General features: G+C 36.6%; 1 pseudogene; it reads left to right on the top strand.

Annotated features, from left to right (window-relative positions):
• The first annotated feature begins 374 nt into the window (after positions 1 to 374).
• On the top strand, positions 375 to 6,149 carry LOC129944988 (myosin heavy chain, clone 203-like; annotated as a pseudogene).
• Positions 6,150 to 14,877: the final 8,728 nt, after the last annotated feature.

Here is a 14,877-nt window from a genome sequence, read left to right as displayed (position 1 = left end):
TCTGATCTTAGAGACTACTTCATCAGCCTTCTCAATCGCTCAACAATTGTCCTTTGGTGCAATATGCAACTCCCTCGGTCCTCGATGAGTACTTAGATGCCCCTTTTTCGATCCAAGAAGTGAAAGAAGTTGTTGCAAATGCAAAATTAAACAAAGCCCCAAGGGATGACTGAAGCTCCTTTGAATTCTTCAAACACGCCACGGAAAAATGTATCTTTCTTTTAACATCCGAATTCAACCGAGTGCCTCTGTTTCGGAAGTTTTTCATAAGTCAATTATTTTTCCGCTTCACAAAAAAGGTAGCTACGAGGACCCAGCAAATTACAGAGGGATTTCTTTTCTTAACACCTGCGCTAAGCTATTTGCTGGACAGAATGTCGAAGTGGGTGGAGAACAAGAACATTCTATCGGAATTCCAGGCTGGTTTCAGGAAAATTTATTCAACCATAGACCATATTTTCTCACTGCTGAACATTGTTGATCTTTGTAAAAGGAATCAGAAGAAATTATACGCTTTCTTCATAGACTTCCGTGCAGCTTTTGACTCTGTCGACCGTCAAGCTCTCTTTTACAAGCTCTCTGTATCAGGTGTGTCAAGTAAAGTTATAAACGTGCTAAGAGCGATGTACGACAACAACTTAGCTTACGTTTGGGATGGCGAGTCTATATCCGAGGAGTTTGCAACAGCAACTGGTCTTAAGCAAGGCTGTATTCTTAGCGCCCTCCTATTTATAATGTTCATAAATGATATTACTGATGAAGTGAGAGGTGGAATCACTGTAGAAGGATTGACTGTTCCAGCCCTTATGTATGCAGATGACATCGTGCTATTCTCCGAAACAGTAGATGGCATACAGCTGATGATAAACAGGCTTGCGATATATTGCAATCGATGGAATCTGGAAGTTAATTTGCAAAAATCGAAGATGATGATTTTCAGAGGTGGGGGTGACGGATATTCAAGAAATGAGCAGTGGAAATATAACGGACAGACAATCGACATTGTGCGCGAGTACAAATACCTAGGAGTTTTGGTAACTTCAACCCTGAATATGAGACAACATCTGGAGGGAAAATTGGCGGAGGCCAAGCGCGCAATCTCTTCATTATGGGAAAGGTGTTTCAGAAACAGGTATGTTGAGCACAGTGCTAAGCAAAAGTTGTTCCGCTCTACAGACCTGTCAATCCTACTCTACGGAACGCAAGTTTGGAGATATTCCTCCTTTGAATCGGTGGAAAAATTCATAAGATATTTTGTGAAAAGAATACTTCGACTACTTAAAACTACCCCAAACTACATGGTTTGCCTAGAAACAGGTACACCACCTTTGATTATGGACACCCTCGCAATACACTTCAACTATATTGTAAAGGTATTTGAAATGGATGGTAATCGAATACCAAAAAAAGTTCTAAGAGCAGGTATCAATGTTCGAAGAATGGACTAACCTCGCCGAAACATGTGGTACAACCATGAACATATCCTCAAGGGAACGTCAATGCTAAGCAGAAAGTTCAATGAGATCCTCGAAAAGTTTGGAAGCATCTTGTTTGAAGCTCTTCTCTGTCTCGATGCTACTATAATAGTCTTAACTATAACCTTCAACAGAACTCGTACCTTCTAAATAAGGACTCATTAAATAAAATAAATATTATTTTTAAAGCAAGAGGAGAATTGCTCAGTCTCAACTTTGTACCCCACCGACCAGATCTGCCTTTACTGTGTAGTCCATGTAACTTGAAAGCGCTTGAAGATACATTTCATTTTATTGCAATATGTCCTGTTCTGATTGAAATTCGGTTGAGATACTTCAACGAACGCTGTAGATAAGCTGTATATCACGGTTGGGCTCTATGGATGTCAGACCGCTCAGATAGGCGAATGTTACACTTTGATTTGAATTTTCATCCCTATAAGATGATTGTTTTTCAAGAAATGCAACAAAACACCTACAGCAGACGGATGAGGTTTGAAGAATTTTTTTAAGAGAAACATACCCTGGGCTTCCGATTTTATTGCAAGGAGATGTGGAACGGCCCCCTCGATCAAAGAATTTGTCACTATGTGATTACTTTTTATAGGGCTACCTCAAAGCAAGATTATAGAACATAATATAAATAAAGAAACCATGTGCTCTATTACCCAAGAGCAGTTCCACGTCAAATTCTTCAGAGGAGTTTGCGCGACTTCTCACAACGCCTACAAGATTCTTTTGACAAAAATACACACCACTTGACAGATTTTGTTTGGCTGACTTTGCAATGACAACATCTAAGGAATACATTCATAAATAAAATTTGAGTTTTGCAAAAATTAATGTGTGTAACATTGTCTCAAATCTTTCATACTTGCTGTGGGACCCTGTATAATCAAAATAATAATCAATCTAAGCTACAATATTTTCTATTTTAGATTAAAAAAAAAGAAAGATTAAAATTAGCCATCATGATTTTCGAATTTCTTAATTATTCAAATTGTACTGTTAAAAATTCGCGAACATATAATTTTTATATCGGAATTGCTGTGACTTCACTTCTCTTCAAGTCCAATTAAATTTCTAACCTTGTAATAAAAAAAGGTTTGTTTTCTCATGTAAAAATGGGAGAAATTTTAACTAAATACATCGAACGTTAATTACAGAAATATAAATTATATTGAGTACAATTAAATTCATGAAAACAAAAGAGCTGAGCTTCGAACTAATTCGTCGTCGTTCAATTAAAACTCCCTAAGTCCATTTTTTGTGTTTTGAGATATTTGCATTAGAAGTTTGAAATCAACATGCAAATCAATAGCTTTTGATAGTTTTCTTTATAATTTAAAAATGGTGCATCCTTAAAATATAGATTTTGTAATTTGCATGAACTTAGTGTATTTATTTAATTTTTGCGGAAAATGGACTCAGGGAGTTTTCATACACCGACGACGCTATGTTCTACTCTATAATTATATTTATGGAATTTTTAAATTGACGCGGGTAGATTTTGGCACCCCATGGTTGCCATTTTGTTGTGACTTCGGTAAAATCTTTTGTTTATTATTCAGTTGTTTATGCCAAATCATCATGACAAGTTACACGATTGAACATCACGTTCAAATGATAGAACTTTAATATACGCATTGCGTCCATTTTACGGTAGACGTTGTGGCCATTCACAGTCGACTCTTCAACGTTTGGCGGCTAAATTTTAGACGACCGATTCAGTAAACAATCAGCCAACACCCGTGCGTTCAAGGAACTTCCGTGGAAGTTTACAACGGAACCCGAAGCAATCTATTCTTCGGCGTGCACAAGAAACCAGGTCTTTCGCAGACTTCAACAAGATCCAACTGATCCAGGAGCTCAAAGCTTATTACCATTGACAACGCCGTTTGTTCGCTGACTGGGCTTCAAATCGTTTGGAAAAGGACGCCAATTTGGGCCGAACAATCATATTTTGTGACGAGTCGCATTTTTGGATGAGTGGCTGTTGTAACAAGCAAAATTGCCTTATATGGGACGACACCAACCTATGCAAGGTTCACCAGGTGATAATGCAACATCAAAAAGTTACCATATGGTGTAGATTTTGGGCTGGTGGCGGCGTAATTGGTATATACTTTTTTCAAAACGATGTAAGTGAGGCGGTCACCGTCAAACAGCCAGCACTACATAATGGTGATAACTAATTTCTTCTGGCCCAAATTGAACCTAGACGATATGGTGTTCTAGCAGGACAGCGCTACGTGCCACCCAGCAAGCACCACGATTGACATTTTCATCATCTAACCTTATTCTGTTCTGAACTTGATTAAGTTTTAATGGAAAGTAGTTATGGTAACTCTTAAAACAAAAAGTGCACTACTTATTTTTTATTCAGGGTGGTAAGATTTCTTTGAAGGCATATTTGTTCCTAAAATATTGAAGTTCTACTTTTTCATCTTTTCCTCATAATTGTTGAATTCTTTCGAAGTCTGTAAAGACATAAACTTTGATCGTATGTAAGGTTTCAAGATATTCTGGATCGTTTAAGGAAATATCTAGTGAATTAAATCGATTACGTGTTTGAGTTCAGGACTAAAGTTACGTAAAACTTGTAGGAGTACTTTAAACTTATCATAATATTAAAAGTTTAGTTTTAACTCGTAATTATTTTTGTTTTGACGAATAAAATTATTTATAAATTCATTTGAAATAAAAAAACATTATAAATATTTTGTTAATAAGAAATTTGGTTTTTAAGTAAAGAGCCTATAAGTTCAGAAGTGGGATTGAAGACTACCTATTACTGCAATTATTTATTTAACAAATATAAAATAAAAAATTAATAAAACATAAATACAAAATTGGTTAACCGAACACGAAATTCCTTTTTCGAGTTCAGCTTCCTTAATACAATTAAGGAAATTATATAATGAAAAATAATGAAAATGAACCACTCAACCCGCAACAAGAAGAAATTAATCTTGATGCAGAGATTAGAATCTTAGAAAAACGACAACGTATAAAACAATTGCAGCGAGAGTTAACCATAAATTGTACAGTCAGCTGTCCAAATTTTGAAGGTGTTCAACACTTAATAAATTCGTTTGACAAATCTTATGAACGCTATAAGTGGCTTAAAGATTTTGAACGTGTTTGTGATTCATTAAGTGCGGATGATGTTTTCGCTTAAGGTCAGTCTGACGTTTAATGCAAATGAACTCTGCTGCTGAATTGTTTTTGTAAGTAGATAATTCTACCAATTTTTCCGATTTTTCGAAAGCACACCATATCTGAAGTAATCAATGAACTCCAAAAAACAACATATTGCTCATCCAAACTTTCAATTATTGGATATATCCTGAAAATGCAAGAACTTGCTGGTCTAGCGAACATGGATCAAAAAGAAGTTATTTGATTTATAATTGCCGGCTTTGAAGATGATTCAGTGGACATTGCTGTTTTGTATCCAACTAATGACCTTCAACAACTCAAGGAATTTTCACATCGTTATGGTCAATTACGAAGTTAACGGAATTTTAAAAATCAGTAAAGAAACCCATCTTCTTCGTTTTCATTAAATAAGAATGACGACATTAAAAAACAAAAGTGTTTTAATTAATTGCAAATAGGACACTTTTAAGATCGTGTCCAAATCCAAAGCGAGAAAATTTTTGAATAATTGCACGAAGAAATCAAATCCTCAAGTTGCATAAGTAGACCAATTTGAAAAAAATAATATTAGTTTTAAGACAAGCAATTCATATGATGAACATTTCCAAGGGATTAACGATATTGAATTACACACCCTACGCAGCCAATGCAATGATTTATCAACAAAAGTCACCGATCTCAACCAAAGACAGCAATCGCTTCAAGAAGGGAAAAATCGCATTGAAAAAACCAATGCAACTCTAATGGAATCGGTTTAATAAGCCCAAATACAAAATAGACTACATTCGGAAGAGCAAGAAAAAATTCAAAATATTCAAAAAATTGAAATTGAAAAATTAAAAAGTCTTCAATCGTTTCGTAAACAAGAAGCTGTTGATCGGTTAGCAGCAATGAAACAAAATTAACAACAAATTGAGAATTTAACTGGTGAGCTTGAACGTTTAAAGATGCTCGAACCAATGGTGGAAGATTTGCAGGACGAACTAGAACGTTTAAGATATTCAGTACAATTGGGTAAAAATAATCCCACTACAACTCTGGCTGCAGTTGAAGAAGAAAATCGTCACCTTAAAGTACGCCTTCAAACTGTCGATCAAACTCGTATGGATACAATATCACTGGGTTCGGATGAAAAAATACAAGCTCTAGCTCAGGAGAGAAAACTTCTCGAACAACATCTAGAGGAAGCCAACCTACAATTGTCTGATATTGAAAGTTCGTTGAGTGAACAAAATCTAGCCCTAGAAACTCAAGTTATCAAAACAGGTTGCTGAAGAGACGACTGAAAAAAGAAAATCCCTAAAAGTACGTGCTGATTATGCAGAAAAAGTGAAACAATTAGAATTCAATATGGAAAAGCTTAAAGATGATCTCCAACAAAGGGATACCAAGACTAAACTTCTCGAAGAAGAAATCAATGAGTTGAACTTGGCTCTTAAGGAAAGCCGTTAGGAGGGTGAACAGGAAATTTTGTGTGTTCACCATGTTAATACCAGTCATCAAAAGTTTTAAAATGAACTTTTTTTAACTTAAGTAATTGTAATCGGTCCGGTTTTTAGAACTGAAAATTAAGTGGCGTTTCTTTTTAAAAACCAAAATATCTAAAACAAATATTATCACCTCAAATATTTTGCGATAAAAAATGATATAAGTGCGTGGGTCACACCACAGCCTCATTTTAATTTTTATTTTCGTCATTATTTAGAACCAATGCCAAAAAATGTCCATTTTCATATACAAAAATTCATAATATTCCACATTGCAACCATCTTGTGCTGTGCCTAGCTTATAAATTTAATGTTTTACTCCTGAAAGCATTTATCACCATCATCATAAATAAAAGCCTTCTTGAGGCACTTATACCCTACCTTCCTACATTCTTAGTCTTCACTGTTACATATATAGCTTAAAACTTGCATTCCAGTGTAATTAGGATCTCGTGGCTATTTTGGGGTCGATAATGACACATTTAATGAGAGTCTCCGCCCGCCCGACCATTCTCGGGACAAAATTTCAAAATTACCCCAAACATCATGCAGGATCTAAATCACAAAGTCTCCTTTGTGCTCTGCTTTGGCTCTGGCTCTGCACCAGAAACTCCTTCATCATCACAGCGAATCATTTGTCTCACGCCACGCATCTATGTATCTCTCCACACACAGTGAAGTCGTCAACGCCGCAAGACAATGACGATGACGACCAAGATGACGATGGCGATGGTAATGGTGATGGCGAGGAGATCGCATGCTCACAAATCCAAACCGTGCCTCGATTTTTTGGGACAAACAATTAAAATGACATTATCTGCCGCAGCACAAAACAGCAACCGTTAAGAGACAACCGCAAAAGACACATACTACATATCTACGGCAGGCATCATCGTCGTCGTCGCAGTCATATACGACGAGACGAGGACGCAGCACAATTGCGACCTGGCTTGAGCTTGGGGCTCAGAGCGTGCAGTGGTCATCATATATTGGTAGTAGTCATCGTCGTATATGAATGTAATGTGGCTCAAACCATCATCACGAACATGGCTGCGGGCGGATACCTTTCTCATTATTTAAACCCTTTTTTTTTGTTACCTCAGTCAATCTTTCCATCAGCGCGCTTTATATACCAGAGATGACTAAAGCTGAACTGCTGGGTGGGTCCCGGCTTTGATTTGATTTTATTCCATATATAATAAATGATTATTGAAGTTGGTCTTCTTTTTATTTGTTGTATATATAACTATTCTTTTTTTCGTAGGTGAGATGTGAGTTAAAATAGTCGGAGATGTCATGTTGTACAAGTGACTATTATAGGATAGATTTTTATAGGAAGGCATGGAACTTATCGTCTAAGCAGCTATCAAAGTTATCCAAATGTCAAAAAATTCGTGGGGGAATGTTTGACACAGAAATTGATCAATATTCAAAAATCAATGAAGATCCCAAAATAGCGATTTGGCTTGTGTTAACGCGTTTTTAAATATTTCGTCTATAGAAAAATGAAAGAAAAGGCTAGAGAAACATTTTCAAGCTACTTGAATCTAATGTGATTTCAGTATAAAGAATTTAATTGTCATTAATCTAAATTGAGAAAAGATGCAACTCTTCTTCTCAGACTTTATGTTTCAGACTTTTTATATAACGTGCTATGTTAAATCTGGAAGTCAGCCTGGGGGCTTAATATATTTTTATTGTTAGACATTTTGTTTAGTCATCTTTTCTTTCTGTATAATTATATCTTTTATAGAAAGATCAATTTGTCCACGATTTTTGTAAAAAGTCCACTATACAAAAAAGACATATTAATAATTGCTTTTATAGTTTTTTGACAATCTTGTCTTTTTCTTTTAAGTAAGTTTTATGGAAACAAATAATTTTTAACGTTCCTAGGGTTCCTAGGTTTCCCGGGTTATTAGGTTCTCCGGGCTCCTTAGGTTCCCTCGTTATTCTTCCTCTCCAGAGCCCTTTCAATGTGTTTAATTTTTGTTTCTATAAGAAACATTTTTCGTTCTTAATATCCTTTGTTTTTTTACTTGCGACATACAGGAACTATTTGGCAAGTTTTGCATTCGTGCAAAATTTCGAACTCGAGATTTTAATCAAACATGATATTACGATGGCAGAGAATTCGAAAAAAGTGGGTCCCGCGATTCCGTCCGGTCTGTTTTGTCTGTTCACGCTCCTACAGTCTGAACCATTGGGTCGATTGAGTTCAAACTTGGAATTTAAGGTTTTGAACTGATTCGCGTGTGGCGTTTTTCAATTTTTTTTTTAAGATCAAAACTAACCCATACAATTTTTTGATCAAAAAACGAAAATTGGAATGTTCTCAAAAACAAACCGATAGATTTTTTTTTAATTTTCTCTAAAATTTTATTTTTTAACTTGGCTTCTTTTAATAAGAAAAACATATTTTTGTATTGCTCAGGAATGGTTGCGCTCATTGAACCGTTATTTTGTTTTTTAATTTTCTCAGCAACTCATAAACTGATTTCAATATTTTTTTTCTAATTAAGCTCTTTTATTGCCTTAATAATATTTGATTTAGTATTGGTTGGATTTTTAAAAAAATATTGATTTTTTTTTTCAAAATTCGATATCTCAAAACCGGGTCAACATTTTTTTACGAAATTCAAATGTATGACATATTTAATCAACAATCTATTTTAAAGTGTCTATCTTGGTACCCTTGTATATGATTTTAAAATATTATTCTTTAAAAATAAGGTTGTTTCACACATATTTTACTTGCCTTCGCCTAAAATAATAAATTCTTAGCACAAGTTTAAGAAACGGGCCAGAAAGAGTACGTTAGGTAAGGTTGGAGTGGCTGTCCAGATGTCATTGACGCACGTAGACCTCAAGGGTCCATTGTGATACCACTGATGAGGTTACTCATGGGAGAGTAATGAACTTAAACAAACCATTTCGTACTTTTCATAAAGTTAGAGAGACGTTTTGCGTCAATCGTTGCCAGTTCACTGGTATTATCGAAGAAGGGATTACCGAGAAAGTTATTCCTTCTAATGGAGAGTGCTGGACATGTACATAGAAGGTGTTGGACTGTTTCCTATTCCTCCTCGTCCATGCAGCTTCTACAAAAGTCATTTGTGTAGACCCCTAGTCTCAGAGCATGTCTTCCTATGAGGCAGTGTCCCGTTATTACTCCAATTGTAGAGCTTATACTTTGTCTGCTCAGGGATATCAAGCCTTTTGACCGTTTTAAGTCAATACTTGGCCATATTTGCTTGGTTGCTAGGCAGGTGGTACTTTGTGACCATCTAGCATTTGTTGTTTCTAGACCATATTGCTTGAGAAGATATTTGCATGTAGCAAGTGGTGTTCCTATGTTATGTTTTTTTCTAACATTAGGCACAGGTGTTCCGTTTTTGGCGAGCACATCGGCTTTGCAATTTCCCGGAATGTCTCTGTGGCCCGGTCCGGCACCCAAATGAGGTGAATATTAAACTGTTCCGTCATCTCATTCAGAGATAATCGACAATCGTGGACTGTTTGAGAGTTTGTGGAGACAGACGCGAGAGATTTAAGAGCAGCTTGGCTGTCTGAGAAGATTCGTATATCCCTGCAAGATACAACGTTTTCTTTGAGTCAGGATAGTGCTTCTTTAATCGCCATTACTTCTGCCTGGAATACACTACATTGATTGGGAAGTCTATAGGATAGACTGAGATTCAGTTGTTCCGATTAGATACCACTTCCAACTCCATGATCGGTCTTTGAACCGTCAGTGTAGAAGTGTACCGCATCGTCTTCCCAGGAGGATCTTGAAGAGATGGACACATGGAAGCTTTTACCGAATATCATTTTTCTGGTGGCATAGTCTTATTGATCTGGGATAGATCTGAAACTGTCTAGAATAGAAGTATGTCCAGTATTGTTGCTGGTCCATTGGAAGGTAGCTCTAAGCCTTACACATGAGTTGGCTGCCACCATTTTGGAGAAGATGTCAAGTGGTGTTAGGTTTAAAAGCACTTCCAGTGCTGCGGTTGGTGTTGAGCGAAGTGCTCCTGTGATGCACATACCTGCTGACCGCTGGACTTGGATGAGTTTATTTAGATTGACCATCTTGTCCAATGCGGTCCACCATACGACAGCTCCATAAATGAGTATCGGTCTGATTACCGAAGTGTATAGCCAGTGGGTTATTTTTTGGGAGAAGCCCCATTTTGATACTATGGCCTTTTTACAAGTAAAAAGCGCTACAGTAGCCTTTTTGACTCTTTCATCAATATTTGCCTTCCAATTTAGTTTTTTGTCTAAAATGAGGCCCAAATATTTAGCTTGGTCGGAAAAGCTTAATGGTATTCCTTAAATCTTGGGTGGGCTAATCTGAGGAATTTTATATCTTCTCGAAAAGAGTATTAATTCTGTTTTGTGTGGGTTGACGTCCAAACCACATTGCTTAGCCCATTTTGTTAGCTTATTTAAGACATTTTGTAGGATTTCCGAGAGAACTTGGAGGTGCTTCCCAGATACGGATATCGCAACGTCGTCAGCGTAGGTAATCACCTTGAAACCCTCTGTTTCCAATGCTGTAAGTAAGTCGTTTACCACCATGTTCCATAAAAGAGGCGAAAGGACTCCACCTTGGGGAGTGCCTCGATTCACCGATCTGGTGGTAGTAAAACTTCTCATGTTAGAAATTGTTGTCCTGCTTTTGAGCATAAGACTTATAAGATATATTAGCGATTTCTCTAATTTCAGCTTATCCATTGCTGTTGTGATCGCCTGGTAACTGACGTTGTTGAAAGCTCCTTCAATATCTAGGAACGCTACCAGGTTATATTCTTTGTATTCGAGGGAATGTTCAATAGTACGTACCAGCGAGTGAAGTGCTGATTTTTCCTTAGTAAGCATGTGGAGCTGTGGTAATGAGACATGGTTTTAAGTTTGTCTGATGTAAATTTCATTCAATCGTTCCAAGGTTTTAAGAAGGAAGAGTGATAGGGTGATTGGTCGTAGATCTTAAGGGGTTAACGTGGGAGGGTTTCCCTGCTTTAGGAATGAAGACTACTTTTGCCATTATCCAGGGTTTGGGAATATATCTCAACCTTACACAGCTTGTCAGAATGATTTCCAATGAAGGAATGATCATGTCTGAGCATTATTGTAGTTCGGCCGGAATGATTCCGTCTAGTCCTGGAGATTTATATGTCTATGGCCCATTGCAGTTTTTCCCGCGTTATTAGATCAACTGAATCACTTGTAGAAGCTTGAGACTCTGATGTTAAGCCGTTGAGTATGTTAGAGCTACCTGGAAAGTGAGTGTCTAATAACAGATTAAGAGATGCTTCATCTGTGATCGTCCACGTGCCTGCTTCTGTCTTTAAAGCACTGGGTATTGTTGGACATTTTTTTTTCCTCAAAAATTTCTCCAAGAAGACCTCCTCTTACTCTTTCTTAATTCTTTTTTATATTGCTTTAGAGCTTGTTTGTATAAGTCCCAGTCAGAAGGAGATCTAGTGTACTTAGATCTGTTGAAGAGTTTGCGACAGCTCTTTCTGAATGGTTCTAGTTCTTTATGCCACCAATGAGGTTTCTTTTTATTTTTGAAATTAAATAATTTTTCGTTCGTAAAATATAGGAAGTGACAAATAAATTCTTTCAGTTTTTTTGATTTATAAAAAAAACTTTGCTTGGATTTTTTCCCAAAAATATATAAGTTTGGCACCACGTCATAATATGTATATACTATACAATAATTCAAGTCGCTTATGTTATTGGTTCTTGAGATATTTTGGGTTAGCCAAAACGTTCACCTTTTTTTTAAAATCGCTATGGTAAAGAAAACACCGATTCAATTTTGTTGAGAGTCCTTTCCGCATTATTTTATGTATAACAAAAATTACTTGAAGTCGACATCTCACCTCTGCTCTACGAAAGAGATTTCCCGAACGTACGGACGTACGAAACACTATAAGGATCTTGAAAGATCGAGAAATGTCAAAAATTTCAATTCGACAAATCAGGCCGATTACAATAACTTCCTATGGAAAATTAATAAAAACCCAGAAAAACAAAACTTAAACTTGGTTAAAAGTGATCTTCAACTCAATATGTAAAGTTTTGAATCCAATGCATTAGTTTTGAAGTCGAGTCGCAAGACTTATGTTATTAAGTATTTTGTGTTTAGCTTTATGAACCGTGTTTGTAGAATTACGGATTCAGATAATAATCAAAACATAAGTCTCAGAAGAATCAAAAACAATACCTAATGATTGAATGGATTTATAGCTTCAGAGTTGTTTATTTTGCCATTGTATTGCCAGCAACAGCATTAAAAATTCTTCCAAAAGAATGTGCTTGAAACTTAAAGAAGTTCGTGTAAGGGATGATTAATGATCCTTAAAAATGAGCAAATATGCATCAAAACATTTAAACTGATGATACTATTTTGTTCGCTAATTTTAATTTTGCCACCATAACAAAATGCATAATGCTTCTCTAAATAACTTCACGCCTGCTAAGTACTATATTGTATCTACATGTATTTTAACGTTAACAAAGAATATGCGTTGCGCATAATCTGAAGACTAAGTTATTACATATTGACTGACGAAAGACCTTTTGAAAGAAGTTCACAATTGTTCAGGTACACCTTACGTCCTTCAGCTAAGCCATAAATCAATTTGAGTGAAAAATAAAATTCAACACAAAATAACTATCCTTCAAATGGACCAAGTCGAAAAGATATACAAGACTCTGGAGTTTTAACTTTCATAAAAAAGGACGCTTCTTAAAAGACCGCACATGGTTTATAGGTATGTGGAGATATCTTAAGAAGCAGCGATGTTAATATTTATATTTACGACAAGACATTCACATAAAAGTTAACTTCAAGGCGTTATCCCATATTGGACGACTGCGCTGCGGCTGACGTAGAGAAGCCCAAGCTAGGCGTCATCTTCATCGACGACGACGGACGGGGACGTTTGTACTTAAAGCACCGACAGGGCACCATTGATGCTGACGCACTTTATGTACCATGTAATTAGGAAACAGATAGACTTAAATACGAGATGGCAACTGTTTGGTCATTTAAACCATATTGTCTTCAAGTTCAGAGGCTCACGACGACGACGACCGACACTATGCGACGCCAGTCGTATCTCACTCATACTTTTCTCCATCAATGACAACGTTCGCAACTCACTGCAAAAAAGTCGATTTACGTACAGGTGTTCCTTAAGAACTTATCGTTGTGGACTTCAAGGTTCGTGCTGTCATTGTTTCGAGAACTGAAATATGTTAAGAATTTTTAGTTGACTTATTTGTTTTGGAAAAAAGACTTCGTTTAAAAGACTCTTTAAAGTTAAAATGTAATCTTTGGAGGACGGGAGAATCGATTTGAAATTGATAAGTAAAATAAAGACCAATTATGCCGCCAGCACAAAATCCTGAACAAAAATGTTGATCCTTTGTGGATTGGTATCGTTCCAAGTTCGAAAGTTTTGTTTATTATAAATAAGTATCATCAATTTCCAACGGGTCCCAAACCTATTCAGCGAACACTCGTGTTTCTTTGGTTTCTTCCACTCTTCTCCTAGTTGAGTTGAATTTTGTTATACGGATGTAGGCCAACTATAAGATGACAAATTCACGAAGTTGTGATCCTCGAAAGTCTAAGAACTTGTGATTGACAACTCCTGATCACGCTTTGGATGCTAGCTGAACATTATAACACACTAGTTTTATTGACAGGAAGACGATGTTGACATTAAAATGGAACAGTTTCTCCAGTTTTAATTTTTAAAAATTTATCATTTGGACATTTTTTGAACACTGTAGCCGCTCCTTATATGACAGTTGTCATCAACTGTCAAGGTTCAAAAGACCCTTTTTGAAAGCGCTTTATATTTTGATTTAAGTTGTTTCTAAATTCAATAATAAAAATAAATTCGGTGGCGCAACAGTCCGTTGAGAACTAGGGCCCAGTGACTTACAACTCTCAACCATTCCTGTGTACGTGTACTGTTGTCAGGAATGGAGGGGACCTACTGTTTTAAGCCAAATACGAAAGGCTAATTTGACAAAACACTTTTCACACAGTTAAAATGAGTCAGATTAGAAAGCTGATAGTTGTGACGAGAAAAAGGAAACCAGTAGGTATTAAAGTTACAGGTAGTCTTAGTAAAGGTGATAAAAATGGAAATAGGGACTGAAAACACTTAACAGCATCTTTACGCCTGGAGCTCACTTATTTCAAAAATGGTAACGACAGACGTCTAAGTGGCTGACTTTGTTTGGCAGTGATTGCAAAAGGAAACCTCTTAAAATTAAATTAGTTTTATCCGGAAATATGTACATGGAAGACGTTAAGGAGGCCGCATTTAAACAACGGAAGTTGCTAAAAATGTTCAAATGAAAGACATGTGCATTTAAGAGGACACAAGTGTCCACAGGTTTTTCTTAAAATCCACCTCTGTCTATCAACTCCTACTCTCACCTCCCCGCGGGTGCCTAGAACCTCAACTGGAGATTGGTTCCCAACCCCATTGGAAAGTTGTTTGGGGCAGCAAACGAGAGAGGGGGTAGAGGTGTTTCCACTAAGAAACCTCTCCTTATCCAGGTGGCAGCGGACGCATTCTCGAGATGGGATCAACGGTGTCGTCTACAGTTCCAGTAAGGTTGAACTACTTAGTGAACACCTTATAGGGCTTCTTCTTATTATTCGGACTTATTCAGAGCCCAATCCTATAAGGAGCGGTTTTATCCGGCTGCCCTTC

The sequence above is a fragment of the Eupeodes corollae genome, chromosome 2 (genome assembly GCF_945859685.1).
Source record: "Eupeodes corollae chromosome 2, idEupCoro1.1, whole genome shotgun sequence".
Lineage (NCBI taxonomy): Eukaryota > Metazoa > Arthropoda > Insecta > Diptera > Syrphidae > Eupeodes > Eupeodes corollae.
This window is presented reverse-complemented; position numbering and strand designations above follow the sequence as displayed.